Here is a 22,308-nt window from a genome sequence, read left to right as displayed (position 1 = left end):
AAGCCTCCATGACCTCCCTGGTAGGGAAAGGGTTAACTGGTGAGGGAGAGTTGGAGGGAGTTGGAGGGGGTCAGGGAGGAGTCAGGGGGCCGTTGCTGCTCTTCCCGCTGTTTTCGGCATTGAGCCGGAAGCAGCGGAAGGAGTAACACAGTAAGGACAAGCTCCCACCCTCCCGCCCTTGGTTTGTTACGTGGTGGGTATTTGCGTACGTCCGTATAGGAGTGTTGTGTTTTATTTGTGTGCTTATCTAACATGTTTTTCCTTTTTTCCTGAGTAGGTTCTGGTGTCATGGCAGCTGGCGGGGGGAGTCCTTGAGGCCAGTCAGTACAAAATGGTGGGGGGGTCGCATCGGGGGTATGCGTCCCCCAAAAAAGGTACATGGTTGAAGACTTCATCGGGTGTTATCCCTTTGAAGTGGTCTTCTGGTAGAAGGTATATCACTTGAAGGCTTCATCGGGTGTTATCCCTTTGAAGTGGACTTCTAGTGGTCGGTATATCACTTGAGGGCTTCATCGGGTGTTATCCCCTTGAAGTGGACTTCTAGTGGTTGGAGCCATCTGCAGAGGTGAACGGTGCTTCCGAGCTGGTTTACGGCTGGAGGTAATTAGTGGTTTGCAGATGGCTAACTCGGTGTGTTCTTAAAAAAGGAATATCTGAAAGGGCTTCAAGGACTTCCTCTGCTCGGGTTAATGTTAACGTTAAATTGTTATTTACGTTTCTGACCCATGTTGGGTCATGTGAATTATTAGAAGGAATTCTCTGGTGGATTCCTAACTAGTTATCCGAAGGTTTCGGATTTAAATTGTTTTTATAAAACTGTCAAATTAATAAACGGCTGCTGTGGCCATTTCACATCCAACCTCGGTGTCACGTGTCTTTCCTAAAGGTGGGGGTGGGGGGATAGGATGGGGTAAAGGAAGGTTCGTTAACACACGACTCTACTTAGGCAGGTCAAGCCGATTGAGCGGTGTACGGACTCATAGACTTTCTATTGAGCCTGTACACTGCTCCAAGGAAAGTCAAACAGAATTGAAGCAGCACAGCGTTCACCCGAGCACTTCTGCTGCTTCATTTTAGCGACTAGTGGGGGGGTCTCATTGTTCAGACCCCACTGATCAAAACTTCTGACATGTCAAATGTTTTTTAAAAAGTTGTTACACTTTAAAGAGAACCTTTCACCTGCCCATAGATGTGCATTTGAGTGCAGCATGTAATGGTCAGGGCTGCACAAACTTTGGGGCACTTTACATTTTTTTTCCTACCCTCTTTCCTGACTTAGATATCGGTGCCGTAATATTTGACGCCCAATATTTAAATAACCCCATGAACTGCCAATGGGGCGGTAATTGGCAAGGGGACGTGTAACATCGCTGTGACACTGTCCAATCCGCTACGGACAATGTCAACAGCAACAGCTGGAGAGAGAAGATCACATGCGCGTGCACACGCTCTCACTCTTCAGCTCTCGGCAGGCAAGTACAAGACTATGTGATCTCTCGCGAGAGATTAGTCTTGTTGTCCTTGTCTGCCGAGAGCTAAAGAGTGAGAGCGTGCGTGCGCGCACAGCTCCGATGCCATGAAACAGAAGAAGAAGAATTCACACTCTTCTTCTCCTCTTCTGTTCCTTTGTGGTGGCGGAGCTGAGCGCTCGTGCGCACCCGCTCTCTCTCCAGCTCTTGCTGTAATGCTGTCCGTAGCTGATTGGACAGTGTCACAGCGATGTTACATGCCCCTTGCCAATTACCTCCCCATTGACAGTTCATGGGGTTATTTAAATATCGGGCGCCAAATATTACAGCACCGATATCTAAATAACGACGGAGGCTAGGAAAAAAATGTAAAGTGCCCCAGAGTTTGTGCAGCCCTCCCCATTACATGCTGCACTCAGCTGCACATGTATGGGGAGGTGAAAGGTTCTCTTTAAAAGAAAGGTGTTATCATTTTTTATTTTTTATTTGATAGGTTTTATTTTATGGGCCTAATTTTTCTAATTATTTTAATATGTTCCCGAAGGTAACTATTTATGCATAGGTTTGTTCTTTTGTGGGGCAGCCATCTTTATTTTTATTTTTCATACTGCTAATTTTTGTTTTGCAGGTTTCGCTGGACCATTTGGACTACGTCGTAGATTCGTTGGACTACTTTGATGATTTAAGCTTATTTTTTTATTTTTTTTAAATAAAATGGTTAAAGTGGATTGTGTGGAAGAGTGGTCATTTCAATAAAATCAATTTCTTTATGTCACTGTTTTTTAATACTTCATTACCGCCTTAGTAAGGCAGCTGTCTGATTGAGAGCGTCCATTACTAAGAAGGGGCTTAGTGTTAGCCAGTAATAAGGCTATCACTAACCCCCTATTATTACTCTGCTACCCAACGCCACCAGGAGTAACGGGAAGAGCTGGGTATGATCCAGCACCCGACCGTCTGAAGAGAAGGGCGGGTACTGGCGTGGCTGCTGGCTGGTACTATCAGGCTCGGAATGGCCAAAAACCATGGCCCTTCCCACCCTAGGCTGATGCTGCTTTATTGTATCTTGCTGGTTATGAAAAATGGAGGGGATCTCACGTAATATTTTTTTCTATTATTTTTATTTTTTTAAATGACGTGGGCTTCCCGCTATTTTTCATAACCAGTCAGGCAGTAACTGAAGAATGGTCTAGACCTACATCTTCATCTTCACCGGTTTCATGTGCACCTGAAGTACACATCACAGCAGCAGCAGGTGGCGAATTGCTGGTTACTGCAGCTATTCCAGAAAGTGATGTGAAAGTCACAGAAAGGACAGTTTCAACACCAACATTAGAAATGGATATGGAAGTTGAAGAATATACAAGCGATGATGATGTGACAGATGGGGGGCAAACACCGTCTGAAGCAGCCTCAGAATTCAGCAATTCACGTCTTCATGATCCTGGTTTGTGGCCAAATATAAGCAAGAAGTTAAGAGAATTCCTTGTTTTGAATGGTCCGCAGCAGATTATGTCCTTTAGATTTCCAAAGGACAAATACAATAAAAGATTTGACCGGAGACATTATTGCAGAGAATTGCCTAACCGTGAGATGTCAGAAAGGCAATGGCTGATGAACTCAACAACCAACAATTCTGTATATTGCTTTTGCTGCAAATTGTTTCCACATAGATCTGTTGTATCTATGCTTTGCACGACTGGGACAAGTGATTGGAAAAATCATTCTCGAAATTTGGCTAGTCATGAAAAGACGTTATACCATGAGAGAGCTTTCCTCAAATGGAAGGAATTGGAGACTAGACTAAGGCTAAATTTAACAATTGAGGATACAAAAAAAGAACTTATTGCATCTGAAACTCAGCATTGGCAAAATGTCTTAAAAAGGTTGATTGTTCTGATCAGAACAACGGCAGTTCAAAACGTTGCATTTCGTGGGAGATCTCAAAAGCTTTATGAAGCGAACAATGGCAACTTCCTGAAATTTGTTGAGGCAATAGCAGTTCTTGAAAAACACATCAAGCGAATAACCAACCATAGCATTCACACTCACTACCTTGGAAGTGACACTCAAAATGAGATTATCCAATTATTAGCTACACAAGTCAAGCAGAAAATTCTTGTACAGTTAGATGCAGCCAATACTATTCTGTAATTCTGGACTGCACTCCTGATATAAGTCATAAGGAGCAAATGACTTTGATGGTACGTTTCATTACAGTCAAGAAAAGCTACGGAAATGAACAATCTGAGGTGAAAATAAAGGAAAACTTTTTAGGGTTCATCAAAATAGATGACTCAACAGGAGCAGGCATTACAAAAATACTCTTACAAAGCCTTCAAGAAAACGGTATTGATAGTAAGGACATGCGAGGGCAAGGTTACGACAATGGCTCCAACATGAAGGGTAGAATTAATGGGGTACAAGCTCATGTACGACAAATAAACCCACGGGCCTTCTATGTTCCTTGCAACTCTCACACTTTAAACCTTGTGGTCAGTGATGCAGTATCTGCCTGTGTTGAAGCTGTGGAGTTTTTCAACATAATTCAAAGCGTTTATGTCTTTTTTTCTGTTTCTACTCACCGATGGGCTATTCTTCAACATAACCTTGGAGCTTCACATCAATCCCTTTCATTGAAATCTTTAAGTAGCACCAGATGGGAGAGCCGTGTAGATGCGGTGAGGGCTATCCGCAACCAAATCTCAAAGATAGATGATGCTCTTACAGATGTTATGGAGGACAGCACTCTAGAAGGAGCTACTCTTTCAAAAACAGTTGCGGAGATTAGGGGCATCCAGAAAAACATCTATATCTTCAAATTTTTGTGTGGACTTGTTATGTGGTATGACATTTTATTTGAAAGTAACATCACAAGTAAAAAACTTCAGGAGATTGGATATTTCTGGTGCAATTAAACAATTAGAGACATCTAAATTATTCATGCAAAGCTACCGTTCAGATGAACAATTTGAAAATATTATCAGAGAAGCACAGAGCCTGGCAGCAGAATTGGAAGTTGAAGGAAACTTTCCACCTCTGGAAGAAGGTAGAATGCGTCGTAAAAAGAGATACTTTGATTATGAATCGCAAGATGAACAGTTAAGAGATCCTAAACAATTATTCAAAGTTGGGTTCTTTAACCAGATTCTTCATCGTGCTATGCAGTCTATTGAAGATCGCTTCTTGCAATTGAGAGAACACAGCAACGTGTTTGGAGTAATGTATAATTTAGGACAATAAAGGATCTGACCCAAGAAAACCTTCGAGAGCAGTGTGATAATCTTGAAAAACAGCTATCACATGACCACCTGCGTGACATTGATGGAGCTGACCTGTGTTATGAGCTTAAATCACTCTCCAGATACATTCCTGCAAACTGCCATACTCCAAAGAGTGTTCTGGAGTACTTCTGCCAAAACAAAATGTGCACCATATTTCCCAATACTTGTATTGCTCTCAGAATTCTTCTTTCACTATCAGTGACTGTTGCTAGTGGTGAACGCAGTTTCTCAAAGTTGAAACTTGTTAAAACATTCTTGCGCTCAACCATGTCACAGGAACGACTTGTTGGATTAGCTACAATTTCAATCGAACATGAACTTGCCTATAAATTGGATGATGCAATTCACGCATTTGCATCCCAAAAGGCATGCAAAGCACCGATTACTTGACTTTGTTACTCAAGTTAGGTTTATGGTTAAGTTCCACTTCAGTTTCCAGAGTTGGAAAGTTCCAAGGTTTTTTTTCAAATGAGTTTTATACAGAAGAAAGTTTGACTTCCAGTTGAAAGAAATGAATAAGAAGAGATGCTATACTTCAAAACCTTGTTCTACTACCCTGGTAAGACTGTCTTAACATTTTCTCCAAGGTGCAGATTGTTAGCTATTTTTCCATAGAGGGACCTCTTTACTAGAGATAACTGGTGGACCTGGGCCTTTGTAGAGGTTAAAACTGGTTTTCCAGTTTAGAAATCTAATTTTTATATACCCTAATAGGGAGTTGTGAGTAAATCGGGGAAGTCCTCTGTTCAGGATGCTTATCTCTTGGAGAGGGGTGTCACGATCTGTGGGTATGTTGACCCACTATGCCGCACCACCTTAGCGGAGTAGCAGCTGGCCAAACAACAGTGTACCAAGTCTATACAAAGTCCAAGCACAACGGTACGTAAAATAGTCCAGACAGTAGCAGAGGCTTAGGCACAGATGGAACTTTGCCGGAAGGTGATGCAAAATGTGGCAGCACGTATGAGGTCTGGCAGATGACACCAGACATGGTGTAACACAACAGGCGTCGTACACGGCACAACACGACTTCAACACCAGAGAGGGCACAGGAACAAATACTGGAGTGCTTAACAGGTGGACACTTTGTCATCTGCTTATAGTTAGTTGCCCCTTTAACAGGCATGGTTGTCCAAAACTGAGAACCCTTACAAGAGTCGAAGTTAAAAGCTTTTAGGAATTAGGATGATGTATTCATTTGAAATATGCATTGCAATGATTTTTATTTGTGTATTTTTTTTTTTGGGCGATTGTAGTTATTTAAGAGTTTGGCCAAAGACCTTGAAGTTTTACCCGGCAAGAAGATGTGTTCAACCATTTTCAGTGTTAATGCTGCGTTGTTGATCTATCATACTAAAGTAATACAGTAAGAAGAATTCTAGAAATGTTTTCTATACTTCAAACAGCACTTTAACAAATTTAAAAAAAAGAATATATTGCGTGTTTGTTGTGTAAAGCTAGTGATCAGAAAACTCGGACAGATTTGGGGGGTGGCGTCTTTTTATAACTCGCCTCAGGCACCAGAGAGGCTAGGTTCACCCCTGAGGACAACTCCCCAAACATGGGTGGTGCACGCAGTAAAGAGTCCCAGGTCCAAGGGAGACAATCAATATGCAATCGAAGAAAGGAACTGCAGTACTCAAGCACGATAAAGACCCTTTCATGGGTTGAAACGTTGCAAGTGCTTTTGTTCTTGGTGAATAAATCTAAGGGTATGTTCACACGGCCTATTTACGGACGTAATTCGGGCGTTTTTGCCCCGAATTACGTCTGAAAATAGCGCCTCAATAGCGCTGACAAACATCTGCCCATTGAAAGCAATGGGCAGACGTTTGTCTGTTCACACGAGGCGTATATTTACGCGCCGCTGTCAAATGACGGCGCGTAAATAGACGCCCGCATAGAAGAAGTGACCTGTCACTTCTTTGGCCGTAATTGGAGCCGCTATTCATTGACTCCAATGAATAGCAGCGCTAATTACGGCCGTAAATGACGCGGCGTTCAAGCGCCTGCACATGCCGGTACGGCTGAAATTACGGGGATGTTTTCAGGCTGAAACATCCCCGTAATTTCAGCCGTTACGGACCCCCGCCGTGTGAACATACCCTATTACATTTCATTGGATTATATTGAGTGCTGCAGTTCCTTTCTTCGATTGTTTCCTAAATGGAGTAACTTTTTGGGTGTTTTCACTGTTTTGGTCCCTCAGTGGCTTTGCAAATGCGACATGGCCTCCGCAAACCATGCCTGCTAATTTTGAGCCCAAAAAGCCAAATGGCGCTCTTTCCCTTCCAAGTCCTGCCGTGTGTCCAAACAGCCGATTATTGTTTTACTCGGGAGAAATCTCTGACATCCTGCAGCCCAGCCTCCTGGAATGACATTTCATCCCGTGCGACCGCTGCAGCCCGAGATCGGCTGCAGCAGTCACATCGGATAAAACGTCATACCTGGAGGCCGGCCCGGGTGCAAAAGCACAGAGTTCTGGGTAAGTATAAGCTTTTTATTTTTTCTGAGTTGCAATTTTTTTGTGAAAGAATCACAGCTTTTCCTCTGCAAAAATAGCCACATCTGCTATTTGTTGCAGGTTTTACCTCTCCATTCAATTCAATGGAGAAAACCCACAACAGATAGCAGCGATTCTGCAACATAAACTGACATGCTGTAGATTAAAAAGCTGCACCGCTGGTCAATTTATAAACTTTTTTCAGCACATTTTTTACGCAGCGTGTGGATGACATTTGTTCAACTCTCATCCACTCTGCTGCTGCTGTATTACGCTGCGGATTGTCCACAAGGAAATTAGTTGCGGAAAATCTGTAGTGTTTATGCTACCTGTGAACTTACCCTTACAGATTTTGCAAAGGATTTGCGGCAAATTAATCCTTTGCGTTGTAAAGGGTGCAATACATGTCAATTTTGCAACATAATAGGCATGCTGCTGATTTAACAATCAGCAGAATGCCCTAAAGCCCATGCAGATTTATTTTCTGCTGCATGTGCATGGGGTTTTGAATACCCTGTTCAGTTTTATTGAAATTTTTTAGTGGATTTTCAGTGCGCAATCTGCACCGAAAATAGGAGTCAAATCCCATTTTTTGCTACCATTTTTTCATGCAATTTTTGTAATTGCGGCAGAAATGGGGCAGCTGTGCTGCAATTTTTAAAATCGCAGCAAATCTGCGCCATTTTTGGCGCGCTTACACAAACAAAAACACTTTATTTTCTTCAAGTGGGGTCAGGAGGGATGTAAAGGAGGATGGGGCACTCACCTGTCAGCAGGGTCCAGTCAGCTGTGTAGTGAAGGACCTTTTAGGTGGGCGGCTGTCTCCACACGGAGCTTCTACTTTCATGCTGCTCATGCAGAAGCTTCCCAGAAGTCCTCTCAGGGTCTCAGCATTAGTTACTTCGGAGAAAGGAACGGGTCCTAGTTGAAGGGTCCGTTCCTTTCTCTAAGTAACTAACGCTGGAGCCCTGATAGAAATGTTTAAAGTTAATAAGAAGCGGGCAGGTTCTTTTCTTTCAGCATTGTGCCTGTGCCCCTGACTGCAGTACCAGCTGTACTACCTGATGGCAGCCCTGGGCTGAGATACAGGTCACCAGCAGACAGTTTCTGGGTCCTCCTCAAATTCGGGCACAGCACTGGATCCTGACACAGTTCAGTGTCAGGGCGTTATGTGATGGATAATAAAGTAAGGCTCCATGCTCAAGGCCATGCCCGTAATCACAGACGGATGCTGGCGGCGGCGAACAGCCACTTGCATTTTTGGCCCGTGCTCCCATACATATATGGGAGCACGGCCCGTAAAAAGCAAAAGAACGGACATGTTATATAATTTGCGGTACATTTCTATGGCCCGGACACCTTCCTGCAAATATACTGGAAGTTGTCCATGGTCAACAGAAGTAAATGGGTCCGTAAATGGGTCTGTTGTTACGGTCCGCAATTACGGACGACTTTTATGGTCATGCGCATGGGGCCTAACTGAGAAGATGGTTAACCATAACCTGAGTTTCCCTGATCCCAGCCGTTGTGTATTATAGTGCCCCTGCGATCTGCATGATCTGCATATGGTCATCATGATGCGGCTACTGCCTGCCACTCATATGTTGCCAAATAGTTAAACAAAATTTACCATCCCAAGACTATTTCAAAATAAAACAACATCGAAACAAGCAAACACTTCACACTTGATGGTCTATGAAAATACAAAGTCAGAGTGTTTATTGTGTTATCAGTACTTTTTAGATTGACAAATACTTTAGGTTAAAATTATTAATGATAACAATTTAAAATGTAAAATGAAAGTAAAGCTTCACTTTTGCACTGCATTATGAGTCATTCTCCACTATATATTTTTAGGCCATGTTAACTCTGCGTTATTTGTCCTCCTTTTAACGTATATACTAGGAAAAGCTCCTGATGCATATGTTAAACGGATGCCATGACGGATGCCTTACAGTGGCACCTATCACTCATAGACAGATATGGGATCCGTTCAATGGCGGATTATAATATTGGCGGTTCGGGCGGTCGCCCAGGGCCCGAGGCTGCCAGGGGGCCCATCGGGGCCCGAACCGCACAGAAACTATGCAGCGCTGCCCGCTTCCAACTGATTCTGCGTCCGTTGGGTTGAATGCTGGAGCCTCGCCCCAGCATTCACTCTGACGTGAGCGGCTCGGTGCAGGCAGGCGCGATGTAGTGACGTCATCGCGCCTGTCTGCACGGAGTCACTCACGGGACAGTGCAGAGGAGGAGAAGCATCCCCCACCGTAGTGGGAACCAGGTTAGGTAAGTAATTATGTTTTCTTTTTTATTAGGTACGTACATATGGAGGCATTATACTGTGTCAGCTATGGGGCATTATACTGTGTCAGCTATGGGGCATTATACTGTGTCACAGCTATGGGGCATTATACTGTGTCAGCTATGGGGGATTATACTGTGTCAGCTATGGGGCATTATACTGTGTCAGCTATGGGGCATTATACTGTGTCACCTCTATGGGGCATTTTACTGTGTCACATCTATGGGGCATTATACTGTGTCACATCTATGGGGCATTATACTGTGTTGCAACTATGGGGACTTTATACTGTGTCACATCTATGGGGCATTATACTGTGTCACATCTATGGGGCATTATACTGTGTCGCAGCTATGGGGGCATTATACTGTGTCAGCTATGGGGGCATTATACTGTGTCGCAGCTATGGGGATATTATACTGTGTCACATCTATGGGGGCATTATACTGTGTCACTTCTATGGGGCATTTTACTGTGTCACATCTATGGGGCATTATACTGTGTCAGCTATGGGGCATTATACTGTGTCACATCTATGGAGGCATTATACTGTGTCACAGCTATGGGGCATTATACTGTGTCACAGCTATGGTGCATTATACTGTGTCACATCTATGGAGGCATTATACTGTGTCGCAGCTATGGGGGCATTATACTGTGTCGCAGCTATGGGGGCAATATACCGTGTAGCAGCTATGGGGATATTATACTGTGTCAGCTATGGGGCATTATACTGTGTCAGCTATGGGGCATTATACTGTGTCACAGCTATGGTGCATTATACTGTGTCAGCTATGGGGCATTATACTGTGTCAGCTATGGGGCATTATACTGTGTCAGCTATGGGGCATTATACTGTGTCAGCTATGGGGCATTATACTGTGTCACCTCTATGGGGCATTTTACTGTGTCACATCTATGGGGCATTATACTGTGTCACATCTATGGGGCATTATACTGTGTTGCAACTATGGGGACTTTATACTGTGTCACATCTATGGGGCATTATACTGTGTCACATCTATGGGGCATTATACTGTGTCGCAGCTATGGGGGCATTATACTGTGTCAGCTATGGGGGCATTATACTGTGTCGCAGCTATGGGGATATTATACTGTGTCACATCTATGGGGGCATTATACTGTGTCACTTCTATGGGGCATTTTACTGTGTCACATCTATGGGGCATTATACTGTGTCAGCTATGGGGCATTATACTGTGTCACATCTATGGAGGCATTATACTGTGTCACAGCTATGGGGCATTATACTGTGTCACAGCTATGGGGCATTATACTGTGTCACATCTATGGAGGCATTATACTGTGTCGCAGCTATGGGGGCATTATACTGTGTCGCAGCTATGGGGGCAATATACCGTGTAGCAGCTATGGGGATATTATACTGTGTCGCAGCTATGGAGGCATTATACTGTGTTGCAGCTATGGGGGCATTATACTGTGTCATAGCTATGGGGAATTATACTGTGTCACAGCTATGGGGAATTATACTGTGTCGCAGCTATGGAGGCATTATACTGTGTCGCAGCTATGGAGGCATTATACTGTGTTGCAGCTATGGGGGCATTATACTGTGTCATAGCTATGGGGGCATTATACTGTGTCGCAGCTATGGGGGCATTATACTGTGTCGCAGCTATGGGGGCAATATACCGTGTAGCAGCTATGGGGATATTATACTGTGTCGCAGCTATGGAGGCATTATACTGTGTTGCAGCTATGGGGGCATTATACTGTGTCATAGCTATGGGGAATTATACTGTGTCACAGCTATGGGGAATTATACTGTGTCGCAGCTATGGAGGCATTATACTGTGTCGCAGCTATGGAGGCATTATACTGTGTTGCAGCTATGGGGGCATTATACTGTGTCATAGCTATGGGGGCATTATACTGTGTCGCAGCTATGGAGGCATTATACTGTGTCGCAGCTATGGGGATATTATATTGTGTCGCAGCTATGGAGGTAATATACCGTGTAGCAGCTATGGGGATATTATACTGTGTCGCAGCTATGGGGGCATTATACTGTGTCGCAGCTATGAAGGGCATTATACTGTGGGGGCAGCTACGGGGGACATTATACTGAGCAATTACAAGAGCTGCAGGTCCAAGGGGGGAGACGCTGTGTAGCACAATATACAAGGGGGGATTGTTGTATAGCACTATATAGAAGGGAGCGCTGTGTATCACTATATCTAAGGGGGATTGCTGTGTAGCACTATATACAAGAGGGGGAGGGCTATGTGACGCTATTTACAGAGGGGGAGGACTGTATAGCGCTATTTACAGGGGGCTGTGTGTGGTGCTATCTACAGTATTTGACACAATTATATTCAGGGGCGCAGTCTATGGTGCTATAATATTTAGGGGCACAGTGTTTGTACTATTTTATTCAGGGGCGCAGTGTTTGGTGCTATTATATTTAGGGGCACAGTGTGTGGCACCATGATAATATTATCTTTGTTTATAGGTGTGGAAATGTTGGAAAAGTGAGGAGCCAAAGACATCTGAGTGGTAAATTCTGCAGAAATTGGTCATGGCCGGGAAAAGTCGTCATGAAGTCTGGACTGGATGGAGAAGAGGAAAAAAACTACGTCGTCACCTGTGAGTCACTAGATTTATAGACAATCTGTCATCTCTACTGACATGTTTATTATAGGAAATCCTTGTATTTCACAAAGTCTTTGTGCAGTCCAGGACTGATAGACAAATAAGTGTTACTATTCCCCTTGTCAGGAGAATGTGTCCCTACACGGTGCGATACTGTCAGCGATGGTTGGAGACTGTCAGTATGTGGGGACACAGCCTTTTGACAAGGGGAGTAGTAACACCCATTTGTTGATGTCTGGACAAAAAGGAAGTGTTAACAATAGTTACAGGGCGGCGGTGGAGAAGGGGGGCCCAACTATGGGTAACAGCCCAGGGCCTATGGTCTACTTAATCTGCCACTGGATCCGTTTAACGTATATATTGTAAGCTTTTTCATGATGTATCAGCTAAATGGTTGCTATAATAGCCTATGAGTGACAGGTGCCACCGGTAGGCATCTCTGAATTGTATCCATCCCCCATAGGCTGCTATGACATCCATTTAGCGGATACGTCATGAAAAACCCATGATGTATCAGTTTAACTAATACCTGTGTCGGATGGCATACGTCTTTTCACAGGATATTACAGAATGAAATAACGTAGTCTACTACGCTATTCCATACTTGATTTTTTTTGTGGTATACTCATACAATAAACTGATATTTCTGATAAGGTAAATAGCTAAAAACAACACTGTTAGGAAACGTATGTCTCTTTAAGATTGTCATGACTACTAGCCTAGCTTCTGGGTGGCTCTGTTGTGACTTGCAGAGACAATCTCATTTCTCTGTCTTCTTCCTATCAGATACTACGGTGGTGTATTTAAGTCTGGTCAGTTCTTTCATTGTTGCTTGTGAATTTCTTTAAGTATGCAAGTATTTGATCAAGCACCTGGCTACTCCCTGTATCACCTGACTATTTGGATTATTGGAACTGGACCTCGGATTTGTCTTTAGATGAACCCTTTTGCTCACTGATTTGGACATTCTGCTCTTGGCTGGTTTTGATCTCTGCAACTCCTGGTACTCTTCTGCTTTCTTATATGTACTTACAGTCTCTCCTAGTTGTGTACTCAGTTTGCGGTTTACCCTCTTCGTGACGTGTTTCCATTCTGGTATTGCCTGCATTGCACCACCTGTACAACACTGTATTCTGTTAATGCAACCTGTGTTCTATGCAGCCAAATCCAACCTGCCTTGCGGTGGGCTCTGGTGAAGACCATAGATTAGCCTTAGGCTCTGTTGATCAGAGTAGCGAGGGACTTGAGGTAGCAGATTACCTGCTCGCTTTATTCAGACAGTCTCCAGCTACCTTTGGCGAATAGCTTATAGAGCAATTCCATAACTTGCACTCTGGGGAATTGCTCAACTAGTGATTCCATTACAAACACCTTATAGAAGACCTATTACTTCCTGGGAAATCTGAAGAAGTAATAGGAGACCAACATTTTTTTATTTTTATTTTAAATATATATAATTATGACAATTAAACAATTTCCTCTCTAATATAGTGATAAAAGCTCTGGCCCTTTAAGAGCTGAGATGACTTTAGACATTTTTTTGCCAGCTCTGCATTTCAGTGATTTGTCACACTTTAGAAAGCATTGGGAAATGAATTCACCAGGTTTAAGATTCAGTTTTGGCCAGGGGCAGATCAAGATTACACTGGACACTGGGATATATGGAATCTGTGTGTGCCCGATGCTGGAATTTTAAAAGTCATATACTCTACCACAGAAAGGGGGGATAAAAAAGAAAAAAAAAGAAAAAAAAAAAAAAAAAAAAAAAAAAAAAATGATTTTCTATTAGAAGGATTACATTTTATTCTCACCCACAATATTTTTAAACATAATTCTAAATTATATAAACAGATAAGGGGCACAGCTATGGGGACACGAGTTGCCCCTAGCTATGCCAACCTATTCATGGGGCATTTTGAATCAATACATATAGAGAATGCTCATATATATCGGAATAAAATTGTCTATTATAAAAGGTATATTGACGATCTTTTTTTAATCTGGTCTGGTACTAGGGAGGAAGCGAACAGCTTCATAAATATTTTAAATAAGAATACGTGGGGAATACAATTTACACAAAATATATCAAAAGAAAAAATAATATTTTTAGATTTAGAAATCAGTCATTCTGATAATAAATTTTTAACAAAAACACATTTTAAAGACACAGATAAAAATAGTTTTTTAAATTTCAAAAGTGCACACTATAAAAAATGGATAACAAATATCCCACACAGTCAGTATAGGAGAATAAGAAAAAATTGCTCCTCAGTGAATGGATACAAAGAACAATCCAAAATCCTCAAAGCAAAGTTTGAGGAGAAAAAATATCCTCAAGATCTCCTTAAACATGCGTATCAAAAAAATTTAGATACATCTCAAGAAGCATGCCTTGTAGAAAAAGTACATATAGCACATAACAAAGATATTTTAAAGAAAAGACATTCAAACAATTTTATTACAACATTTAATAAAGATCATAATGTTATTAGAAGTGCATTGCAAAAACACTGGAATGTACTTTTAAACGATCCGATTTTAAATAAAATTATCCCTATAAAACCAGGGATAACATTCCGTCGGGGGAGAACTATTAAAAATATATTAGCACCTAGTAGGTTGAAAACGAATATCCCCACCTCTACCCAAGATCATTATTATAAACCGGCAGGGATCCATAAATGTGGAAAAAGAAACTGTTTGTGTTGTTTTAATATTAACAAAGGAAAAACTCAAGTTACATCAAATGTAACACAAGAAATATTTGAAATTAATACTTATATGAACTGTGAAACTGATTATGTAATTTATATGATTGAATGTGAGTGCGGATTGCAATATATTGGAAGAACAACCCAGACACTAAGAAAGAGATTAAATGGTCACCGCTTTAATGCAAAAAACGGTTTTCTCAAACATAGCTTATCAAGGCATTTACTATATAACCATTCATCTGATTTTTCTAAAATAAAAATTTCCCCAATCGAACAAGTAAATGTTAAAACACACAACAGAATCTCTACCCTGAATAAAAGGGAGTCCTTCTGGATATTTAAATTTGGGACCTTGAGCCCAAACGGACTCAATGAAAAAATTGATCAAGTGTAGTTTGAACGATCTATTAAAATACAATGACATCTGTATTAAAAATGATAGGATAAGATTGAGTGTGATACACCTACAAAGAATAAATAATAATGGGAATATTTCTCTTCTTAAAATTAAATATATATATATATATACATAAAAAACAGGAGCGCCTGGCTCCCGACAATTAGATTCAAACGAACAGCAATGAAACTAGAAGCATTTTTTACCAGTAATACAATTATCTTAGTTAGAATAAAGGATAGCATCAAAACTATCAAAAAGAATAAACACAATTATCAAAGAAACTAAGAGTACTCACACTGTCTGTCAGCGGCGAGAATACGCGGACGATGATGATTTCTTTGAAATATACGGTCACCTGCATGTGGACATGTGTATATATATATATATATATATATATATGTGTGTGTATATATATATATATATATATGTATACAAAAAATCAATCCTCTTTTACACTAAAGCTAAGAATATCTACCATTTGGCAGAAAATAGTTGGTTAAAAGGTAGAAAAGAGGAGAAATAGCAATTAAGAGAAAATCAGTCTGAGGAAAAAACATACACACACCTGTGCTGAAACACCCATGATGAACCTTCACCTTGCCAGTTTAACCTGGAAGTGAAGCATATGATACAAGTATATAAGATGATGTATTGTAACCAAATTTATATGCCTGATGAAGACCACAGTGCGTGGTTGAAACGCGTTGCAGCAATCAAATTTTATATTGTTCTTTTTTAATAATAAAATCGTTGAAAATACACCCTGACGATTTTGTGAAGATATCAGTACAATCCACACCTGAGCGCCCGTTCAGAGGAGCAGCTTTTTCTTCCTAATCTGCATTTCTACCACAGAAAGCAACCCAAAAATTGGGAAAGACAGCAACCAGAAAAATAGGGCAGACAGCGACCTGGGAAATACAGAATACATCGACCAGAAAAATAGGAAAGATAGCGACCTATGACAACCAATGAGAGCACAGTTTTTATTTGTTCCAAATGGTCTTAGAGATATGGGAACCGGATGCTGATTAAGTTCTAAGGGTTTTGATGAACCTCCCCATCTACATAAGTACATAGATGCACAGGAGCCCTGCCCCCTCCTATACAGCACTCAAACTTTACAGATCCCCCCTCCCCTACTGCAGTGCAGTGTTTCATCATGATCTGCGGAGGACTTACTGACTTCTCTACACAGCTGCTGCAATAGGAGGTATTGTGATGTCATCATTATTAGGTCTGATGTTGTCACAATGGTGTGGAACAACGGTGATGTCACAATTACCTGCATGGAATAGACTCGATGTTGGGCACTGTTTCAGACATTCAAATCTCAGTATTGGCAGAAGATCTTTTTTTTTCTGTTGACTGCGAATGAGAATGGATTTCCCTTATTTAAAAATGCTGATTTTTCTGATATTGCTTATTAACCCCGCACAAGGTAAGGAAAATTCCCATTTTAACATCTCCTTAATTTCATGTTCCTGTCATTTACATCAGAATGGATAATATAATGACATATATGTGTGTCATGTAAATCAGGGCAGTGCAGATTTAGACCTCGTCCACACAGCAGTATTTTGATCAGTATTTGTAAGAGAATTGAGTACCTCCACCCACATTACACAAAATGTAGAAACAAAGGATTTCCAAAACCTTTGGTGAATTTACTTAGCAGCTAAAATTAAAGAATGGATGTCTCTTATTGACCTTGGAAAAAAGGCCTGTGAAGATTTTCAACAGGGATATCCTGTAAATGTAAAAAAAAAAAAAATATGGAAATAGTTGGCCTCTATAACTGTCTAACTGTCCAATAATGGACCCATAGCAACCAATAGAAATTTAGGTTCTTTTTTATAAACTGTACAGAAAAATTAACCGTGGACTGTGATTGGTCAGTATTCATCATACAACATCTATAGGAAAGTTTTGCTACATGTGGTGCAGGGCGTATTTATGGATTAAGGACTCAGGGCCGGACAATATATGTGCTTCATTAAATTCCATTTATTTTCCTAGGTGCAGAAAAGGTTAAGAACTTGGCAGAACAAATAGACAGCCGAGGTAAGTGTTAATGTATCACAAATAAGTCTTTTTTTTCAATTACTCTCTTCCAGTTTCATTTTTTGCTCCCACAAAAAAAAATCTCCATCACTTGCTATTACAGTGAAGCCCACAACTTTATACCAGATCTCCACCCAGAGCATGACTGAGAACATCACCAGCTTACCCCATAGACCTCTCATGGGTGACACTGAGGAGTGAAGACCTCTTCACACATATAATCAATGATTCTCATTTATGTCGCATCTATATAACAAGACTCTATGGAAATAAATGTTCTTACATCAGAATTATTTTCTCTTTCACAGTTCAAGACAGGCTCCTCATGATCATCTTGCCTGGAATAGCCATCATGATTCTCTTCTTGATTCTCCAGTGCATTATTAGTCAATGGTAAGTTACTGAGAACTTCTACCAATCATATTACATTGTAATACCTAGAATCAATAATTACCATTAGTGATGTCACTAGGCCCAGGCACGGCTGCCATGAGAAATATCTAGACCCCATACAGGGTAAAGGTCATCCCCCAGAGTAAAGGTCAGCCCCCCATGATCTGTCTTATACATCTCCTACACTTAATTTTGGACCCTAAAGTGGACACTTATAGAGAGAACATAATCCTTTTCCAACATAAAGATTACCCCCTTCCCGCACACACTGGCCCATGGATCTTGTTATCTGTGAGGCCCGTACCATATATTTAATAAATCACTGGAGAAGGGTGAAAAAATTGTCTCTTGTTTATTTTCTGTTAACTTGCATGAAATAAAATTACCCCATTTTTGTATATAATTGCCTATGAAATAGTATATGTCCGTGTATGATAAGAAAACTTTTCCAGGTCCTGTGGGATAAATGCTGGGAAGCAGGTGAGAGCTGACAAATGAGGGCAAGGCCCTTTTTGAACTGCCCTGGGCCCAGGTACATGGGGCATGGTGCACTTGGTGTCTGGGTGAACACTGACAATCCACTATATTGTGTTATCATCCTGAATAGGACTGAACTGAATAGAAGGTCTGATAATATGTAATAGTCTGTCATAGGGTTTATACCAGTAAACCTAAATAAAATAAATTTCTAGTGGAGTTGTTGTTAAAAAAAAAAATCCATTTTGCACACAACACTATGTGCTATGTGGTGCCCTCTGCGGTCCTCCATTTATACTGAGATTCTAGCAACGCCTCTAACTATTATTATTTACAGGCATAATGGGAAATATTTACTAAGACTGATATTTTATACGCCAGTCTTAATAAATCTGCCGCGTTTTACTCCAACGCTCTTCTTTTTAAGAGGCGCATGCCTCTAAATACATTTGGTGCATCTTTGGCTGATCTAAAGACAGAAATTGAAATCTCTGAGTGCTATGAGCAGGTGTAGATTTACTCTATAATTGAAACCAATTTCCGGTGCAAATTATAGTAAATATGATGGACCGATGGTGACCCGCTGCCTAACCCCGCTCACTTTTCCCACTACTTCAAAAGTGACGAGAGAAGTGAAAAGTTGCAAATTTAAGCTCAAATATAATGTGTGCCCATTCTTTGCTGCTTTTTAACACCAGAAAACTGGCAAAGACATTTAATAAATTGACCCCAATGAGAATGAGAGATACTGGAGCTGTACATTGTGTACATGGATGTGATCAGTGTCCTGGTATAAGTACAGTATGAGTGGTTGATGGAGAAGGAGAAATACTCAGATCATATTCAGACCAGCGGTTGTCACTTTTCTGGGTAACACTCACTCTGTACACACCGGCAGCTCAGATCACATCCTGTTAAGCATCATGTAAACTAACTGTAGATGATTTGATATATATCTGACTTGTTTATATGAATGCTACTTTCTATAACTGCATATGGGATGTGGAGATCAGAACGTGCACCCAGCATTCCTTGCTGACTGAAGAAGCGAGTGCGACCATTGCACTACTGAAGATTAAAACAAATGTATGATATTAATATTCCAATTTCATTGTTTCTTGGGATTATAGCAAAGATTGTAAGATCATCCAGAGGATTTTTCCTTTGAAAAGAGAAGGCATGAATGACGAGGACACTGAACTAGAATCTGTTGTTGTCCACAAGCCAGGTAAGAAATATAACTGTACATATTAACTGCTGAACATGGGACACACAGAATTATCTCAGCTATATTACTACATAGTGTAAAAAAAAAAAACATGGTTCTCATTCCCTGTCTCTCAGTAGTCATGTGTACCATGAAATTTTATAAAATGTGATCTTTTTATATTTAAGGGATTGTTTGCTTTGGACAATCCATTTTTGTCAGATTAGCCCCATGAAAATAAGCTGCTCACATGTTGTCCCAATGCTGGGACCCACAGTGATAAGCTGTAGTATAAAAGGGGGATCAGGCAGCAAGTGTTCAATGTCCCCAGAGGGGAAAGAAAACATTGCACATTTCTCATATTAGTCAATTGATTGCGTGGAAGCTGTCTATTTATATTGGACGCGCATGCTGGGTCCTCTAGAGGGAGAGGCACTCTTTATAGCCGCTCTCCTATCTGACTAATAGATGAGGACCCTGAACAGGAGACTCCCCTCTAATAACTTAGAATTCTGTATTTGGAAATAGATTTTTTAAACTAGACAACTCCTTTAATCTTTTAGTATTTTTCTCCTGGTTTTCTACAATCAGTCTGTGCTTACACCCATCATGAACCGTCACATCTAGACTCTTATTAACAATCACTGACTCCTTAAGTATCCTAGCAGCTATAAAATGTTCTCCATCTTCTCCCTAAAAACTTTTAATGCATGTTTTTATAGAAAACAAGGAGGAAATAACATCTAAGGCTGTGGACAACGCTGATATAACACCCTGCAGTGAGGTCATTTCTTGCTGCGTTTCCTTCTTCTATAATGGAACAACAGTACATTTTGGAGACGTTAGATCAGCCACTGGCCTGAAGGCTCTAAATAAGTACCTGGCCGATAAAAGTTACATCAAAGGACATAACCCAACCCAGGCTGATATAATAGTGCTCGAGTCACTATTCGGTGCTCCACCTGCTGAACTGTTCCACGTTCTCCGCTGGTACAATCACATCAAGACTTATAAACCACAAAAGGCTCGTCTGCCAGCGTGAGGAGGCCATAAACCGGCCCTAAAGAAGAGCATATAAAGGTGAGATGTATGTGTTGTCTGGTATGAGTCTTGTATAGAATAGAATACAAAGAAAATTTCTATATAGTAATGTTTTATTCATTCTTCTGTTGCTTACAGTTTTGCTCATCCCAGGAGGAATATCAAGTCATAGCCACACAGCTTAAACATCAATGGAATTTCCGAAACTGTGATGATGACATAGATGGCGAACTTTAACCAGCAAATGCCAGGATGGTGCTTGTGCCCTCCTCTAGAACATTATATGACCCTTCTAGAGCTACACAACTTAAACATCAATGGAATTCCAAAACAGTGATGGCGAATATACTAATCTGTAAATATAGACGGTGAACATCAACTAACAAATGCCAGGATGAAGCTTGTGCCCTCCTCTAGAACATTATATGACTCTTCTTAAAAAAATACACACTGCTTACGCAGTTTGGAGGATAAATGGCATCAGCCCGTAGGACAGGTCAGCAGAAAAGTGTCATCTCCATCTGCTCAAGATCACCTGCAGTAGGCATCTGATTCAATGAAGATATGCCAGCTATACCAAGTGCCATGTGATATGAGAAACATCTCTGGTCACTGATATCAAATCCTTCATGTGTGGTACATAACAGATCTCTTGAAACCATCCAAAGATTGAAGGCGGTGAATTAGACTTCCAGAGTCTGGGGACAACTGTATGTGCAGCAGTCAACAACCTGCAGAACATATATAAAGGAGGCAAAGCCACCCCAGTCTTCTAGATAATATCCTCTACCACATACCAACTGAGAGATAGGGGGCATTCCCACCAATATACATCATTGTAACTCTCCACATCTCAAACACCTCTCAGGACCATCAGGATAGACTGCATGGAGAGAGAAGGCCACCTGATACCATCTGGAGAGGATTTTGTCATTAATGATGATTATTTACTTATCATATATACCTAAATAAAAGAAGATGTAAATCAAAGATTTTGTGTGTGAATTGTTATATCAGCGATGAAAGGAATGAACAACTGATACTATGTTTAACACTCCTGTCATGTTTGATTTGTGCTCTAATAGTTTGTTGAGTACAGAAAAAAAAACATAGCATTAACCCCTTACCGCTATTGGGCGTGACTATACATCCGTATTAAGGCTCACTTACCACAAATGGGCATACAGTCACGTCTTGAAGATGATGCGGGCACAGCAGCTGTCCCCACGCCATCTGCAGCGGGTGTCAACCAGGAAGCCTAGAAATGGCCTAGCAATGGCTTCCTGGTCGGCCAAGTACGGAAGCCTATTAGGTCCTAATAGGCTAACTGTCAGCTGAAAAATGATAGTTACAATACACAATACTACATATGTAGTGCAGCATATTGTACAGGGGATCAGAGGATCAGGCCTTAACCCCTTCCCGACATTTGTCGTAAGTATACGTCATGGAAAGCCAGTGCTTCCCGCAAAATGTTGTATACTTACGACAAATGCATGGCGCCGTCTCAGAAGCCGAGTCGGTGCCATCATCCCCGGATGTCAGCTGTATCTTACAGCTGACACTCTGCTGTAATGGTGGAGACAGAAGTTAGCTTCGATCCCCGCCATTAACCCCTTAAATGCAGCGGTCAAAAGTGATCGCTGCATTTACGGTGTTTACATCTCATAAACACCCCAGCAATGAAATCGCCAGGGTGTCGGTGGCTGCAATGGCAACCGGAGGCCTAATAGTAGCCTCCCGGTCTGCCTAGTACGGAAAACTTCCAGCCCCCGCCCGGAGGCGGGGCCTGTAAGGCTTCCGCAGCCGCCGGCAAGATG

At 41.4% G+C, this 22,308-nt stretch overlaps 1 long non-coding RNA gene across 1 annotated transcript; it reads left to right on the top strand.

Annotated features, from left to right (window-relative positions):
• The first annotated feature begins 20,172 nt into the window (after positions 1-20,172).
• Positions 20,173-21,478, top strand: LOC142735932 (uncharacterized). Its single transcript, XR_012880551.1, has 2 exons — positions 20,173-20,527; positions 20,627-21,478. It is a non-coding gene; the product is annotated as an uncharacterized LOC142735932 (long non-coding RNA).
• The last annotated feature ends 830 nt before the right edge of the window (positions 21,479-22,308 follow it).

Source organism: Rhinoderma darwinii, chromosome 1 (assembly GCF_050947455.1).
Source record: "Rhinoderma darwinii isolate aRhiDar2 chromosome 1, aRhiDar2.hap1, whole genome shotgun sequence".
Lineage (NCBI taxonomy): Eukaryota > Metazoa > Chordata > Amphibia > Anura > Rhinodermatidae > Rhinoderma > Rhinoderma darwinii.
This window is presented reverse-complemented; position numbering and strand designations above follow the sequence as displayed.